The 5301-nt window shown below is 42.7% G+C and overlaps 1 protein-coding gene and 1 pseudogene across 1 annotated transcript in view; both read right to left on the reverse strand.

Annotated features, from left to right (window-relative positions):
- The window catches only part of SSH1 (slingshot protein phosphatase 1), a 56102-nt gene that overhangs the window by 5239 nt on the left and 45562 nt on the right, over nt 1-5301 (reverse strand). The window lies entirely within an intron of this gene.
- Nucleotides 4865-5301, reverse strand: part of LOC102855258 — an 8858-nt pseudogene continuing 8421 nt past the window's right edge.

The following is a 5301-nucleotide window of genomic DNA, read 5'->3' on the forward strand; positions in this document are numbered from 1 at the left end:
AATGAGAACAAAAAGGTTTGTTCTGGAGAGGATGAAATCTGGTTGCTCCTTGAAGGCAAGGATTCTGAGGCTTCATCTGACATACTTTGGGCATGTTGCAAAGAGGGATCAGTCCTTAGAGAGGGACATCATGCTTGACAGCCAAGAGAAGAAGGCCCTCGATGAGAGGGATTGACTCTGACTCAGTGACTGTGGTAATGAGGGTAGGTATGTCAGAGACAATAAGGTTGGCTCAGGATAGAGCAGGTTTCAGGGCTATTGTACACAGGGTCGCGACCTGACGGCAAATAACAATAACAACAATAAGGAGATGCACCTGACTAAGGCTCCTTGGAGGCATCCTGATGATTTACTATATGTCTCTTGATCCAAGCCATGGTCTTTTCAATTGCTTTGTATGCATGTGAATGTAGGACAGAGAACAAGTAGATTGTGGGACCTGATGACTTTGAACTGCGGTGCTGTCCTGAGTACTGAATATCCCATGGACTGCCAAGAGAATAAACCTTTGTCTTGGAGCGAATGCAACCAGGGTGCTGCTTAGAGGCAACGATGGTGAAATTCTGTCTCACATACCTTTGGGCATGCTGTGAGGAGAGCCCAAAGGCTTCAGGATAAAGGTACCATGCTTGGAAAGGTAAGAGAGTCAGTAAAACAGAGGAAGACTCTCAAAGAAAAGGACCGACACAGTAATGACATGGGCTTGAGCATGGTAGAAATTGTGAGGACAGTGCAGGATGAGGTAAGATTTTGATCTGACGTTCACAAAGTGGCTATGAATTGTAGTCTACTTGATGGTACCTAAAAACAACGACATACTTGTGGACAGAATCCAGCTGAAAGGATAGTTGCTTTGGCATATGAATAAGATCAGATCTGAGTAGGGTGGGTTCTAAATCTAAACAGTTCTGAGTTGGAAAAAGATCTAAAAGTTTAGCACACATATGTGTGCATACTTAAACACAATAAGGAACCAGAGAGCTTCTCAAGGGATCTACACAGTTGAGACTTTACTTAGGATTTTTCATCCCCTAGATTTGAGAGAGGAAGCAGGGGTGGCATCCACTTCTGTAAATAGCTTGCCTCTGGAAACCCTATGAACCTGGAGCAAGGGTGAAAGTCACACAAGTGTTGAGGACTTTCATTCATAGGGTTGCTACGAGTTGCTTATGACTCGACGGCACTTAACAACAACAGAATTGAGAGACTAGAAAGTTCTTTTGTTCAAAGAAGTTCTACTATAGCAACGCAGGAGATAAGGTTGTTGGTTATTGTTGTTAAGTGCTGTTGAGTTGAGTATGACCAGTAACAACCCTATGAACAAGGTATCTAAAGCCTGTCCTATCCCATGCCATCCTCACACTTCCTGACTCATTAGAGCCCATCGTGACAGTCACCGTGTCAACCCACTTGTCAAGGGCCTTCCTCTCCTTCACCAACCCTCTACCGTTTTGAGCATCATTTTGCTCTCCAACGAATAGCCCCTTCTAACAACATGCTCGAAGTATGTGAGGTGAAGCCTCATCATTTTTGTCTCCAAAGAGCACTCTGGCTGCACCCTCTCCAAGACATATTTATATGTTCTTCTGGCCATCCATGGGATGTCCAGTGCTCTGCTCCAACACCACAGCTCAAAGGCCTCAATTCTTCTATCATACTTATTCATCATCCAGTTCTCAGAAGCATAGCAAGTTAACAGGAAGCCCAAGGCCTGAATCAGATGCACCTTAGTCCTCAGACTGACATCATTACTCCTCAAGAATCTGGAGAGGTCCCTAATTGCAGACTCCCCTAGTACAATACATCTCCTGATTTCCAGACTGCTGGTACCAACAGTGTTAACTGTGGATCCAAGTAAGGGGAAATTATTGACAGTTTCAATCTTTTCCCTGTCTATCATGATGTTGCCTATTGGACAAGTGGTAAGAATCTTTGTTTTTATGACACTGAGATATAATTCATATTGAAGGCTGTATTCTTTGATTTCCTGCAACAAGTGCTTCAAGTCGTCCTTCCTTTCAGCAAGCAAAGTTGTGTCATCTGCATAACGCAAGTTACTGATGAGTCTCCCTCCAATCCTGATGCCACATTCCTCTTCATAGTAATCTGCTTCTCAAGTAATTTGCTCAGCATACAGATTAAATAGATATGAAGAGAGAATAAAAGCCTTACACACTCCCTTCTTAATCTTAAACCATGCAGTGTTTTACCCTGCTGTGTTCACACCACAGCCTCCTGGTCTAGGTCTAGCATAAGCATAACCAAGTGTCCTGGGATTCCCATTCTTCTCAATGTTAGTCACAACTTGTTATGATCCACACCATCAAATGCACAAACAGACATTCTTCTGGTATTCCTTACTTTTGGCCAGGATTCATCTGACACCAGCAATGACATACCTGGTGCCATGGCCTCTTCTAAATCCTACTTGAACTTCTGGCAGTTTCTGATCTATGTACTGTTCTAGCTGTTTTTGAATGAACTTCAACAGTATGTTGCTTGCATGTGATACCAACGATATTGTCCAATAATTTCCACCTTCTGTTGGATTGCCTTTCTTGGGAATGACAACAAAAATGGACCTCTTCCAATCTGTTGGCCAGACAGCCTTCCTCCAGATTTCCTGGCATTTCCTGGTGAGTGCATCCAGGGCTGCATTTTTCAGTTCAAACAAATCAACTGGTATCTTATTGCAGCTTCCACTTCTTCCTTCATTACCATTGGTTTCTGTACTTTGTGAAATTTTTCAGTGTCAGTCAGTTCTTTCTGTTACAGTGATTGTGTATTCCCTCCATCTTCTTTTGATGCTTTCTAGGTCATTCAGTATCCTGCCCATAGCATCTTTCAATTCTGTGACTTGAGGCTTAAATTTTTTTTAAGTTCTCTCAGCTTGAGAAATGCAGAGCGAGTTCTTCCCTTTCTGTTCTCCAATTTCAGCTCTCTGCACAGTCCATTATAATACTTTGCTTTGTCCTCTTGGGCTGCCTTTTGAAACCTTCTGTTCAGCTCCTTTACTTTGACACGTTCTGTTTTGGCTTCTTGATGCTCTAATGCAATTTTCAGAGTCTTTTCTGACACCCACTTCATGTTTATTTCTCCTCTGTCTTTATAAAGACCTTTTGCTTTCTTCATGGATGATATCCTTGATAATACCATCCCATAACTCATCTGGGTTTTGATCACGGTGTTCAATGCCTCAAACCTATTCTTAAGATGATCTTGAAATTCAGATGGAGTAGATTCAAAATCACTTCCTGGCTCTCGTGGACCTCTTTTACCTTTCTTTGGCTTCAATATGAACTTGTACACGAGTAACTGATGGTCTGACCATCAATTGTTGTTGTTAGGCCACTATGACTCAGAGTGACCTACGAACACCAGATCTGAACCCTGTTCTATTCTCTACCATCCTCATCATCTTTGACATACTTGAGCCTATTGTTACGGTCCCTGGTCAATCTATCTGGTGGAAGGTCTTCATCTCTTTCTCTGATCCTCCTCCTTTCCCAGCATGAGGTCTCTTTTTAAGGACTGGCCCCTCCTGACAGCATGCTCAGAGTTCATGAGACACATTTTCACCATCCTTGGCTCTAAGGAGCATTCGGGTTTTACACCCTCCAGGATGAATGTGCATCCTTCTGGCAGTCCATGGGATACTGAGTACCCTTTGCCAACACCACAATTAAAAAGCATTGATTCTTCTTCTGTCATCCACGTTCACTGTCCACCTTTCAGGTGTACGGTAAACAAGTGAAAAGACCATGGTTTGGATCAGGAGACAATGAGATACAGTAAATCATCACAGTTCTTCCAAGAAGTCTTAACAAATTTCTTGCCATGTTAGGACCATGGGGCAGATGCTTGACCCATGAATCTGTTTAGTCCAACTTCTGTTGCCATCTGCATGTCACTCACACAGTCTCTGCCAAGTGAGAATTCTCTTTCCTTTCTACGGCGGCAGAAGCCCTAATGATGCAATGGTGAAGCACTTGGCCGCTAATCTCAAGGTCGGCAGTTCGGATCCACTTTGTAATCTGCTTCCACGAAAAACTCACACCATCGAAGTGATTATGGCACAGAGAAACCCTACAGGACAGGGTGGAAATCTAGGAATCATTGATCTCAGGGGTAGCAGCTAAGAGTACAAGCAAAGCACAATCCTGAAATCTTCAACAGGAGTTGTTCTCTGTTCTGTTGAGTTGTTATGAGACAAAATCGATTTCTCAGCAATGAGCTGAGTTTTTGCTGTTGTTGCCTACAAGTACGGGGAATGGAGCAAAGAGGATCCAAAACTGCACACGCTTCCAGAACCATGTATGCACATATAAGGCATAGGAAGAATGGAAGTGCGCAGAAAACGGTAAATTCTGGGGTAGGATGGAGAGATTACTAGACTGCCATATGTTGTTGTTGTTAGGTGCCATCAACTATAACTTATAGCAACCTGAGCTATGTCCTGTCCTGCACCGTCCTCAGGATGTCTGTCCTACTGTGGAAGTCACTGCTAAACCCATAAGGTTTTTTCGGTAATCAATTTCTAAAAAATTATTTTTACCATCATTAACTTTTTTTAGATGAATAAACTATAATTTTACCCTAGCACTGTGTGAAAATCTGTGAAATGGGAAACAAAAATATGGAATGCTTCATGAATTTGATGTCATCCTTGCGCAGGGGTCACGCAATCTTCTCTACATTGTTCCAATTTTAGTTTATGTGCTGTTGAAGTGACCACCCATCATTCACTTCTAAACATTCATCGACACTTTGATTTATAAAATCATTTCTACACATGGTATTTTATATGATTAATTATTTTTTTTTTTTTCAACCAACAACTAGTCAGCTTATTAAAATGGTTGATTTAGGCATCTGCAGTGGTGACTTCCACCTCCGGGCTCAGCACTGATGGAGGTGATCTGCTTGACAGTCGCAGAAGGGCTGTGCAAGAAGTCAATGAGTCGCCTTTGGATCCTCATCTGGAAAGGATTCCAGGTCTTGGGAGTCCTCCTTGTAGTGATTCTCAGAGTCTTGGAAGGCATCCTAACCAGACCCTTCACTCTGAAAAGTCTTCTCTTTGTGCCTCTGATCAAGTTGGCACACTGCCTTTTCCAGGGATTTTCTGTTGAGGCTGGTTAGGGTAATTCTAACCTGGGGAACAGCCACTTCTGGTTCCACGGGCATCTTTCTGGTGTCCTTAAAAGCCACGGCTGTCCAGCAATTCCACTACTGGGAATATATATATATCCCAAAGAGACCATAACTGATATCCAAGCAGATAAACCCATGTTTATCGCGGCT

Source organism: Elephantulus edwardii, unplaced genomic scaffold, assembly GCF_000299155.1.
Source record: "Elephantulus edwardii isolate Elephantulus edwardi_28Jun2011 unplaced genomic scaffold, EleEdw1.0 scaffold00151, whole genome shotgun sequence".
Classification (NCBI taxonomy): Eukaryota; Metazoa; Chordata; class Mammalia; order Macroscelidea; family Macroscelididae; genus Elephantulus; species Elephantulus edwardii.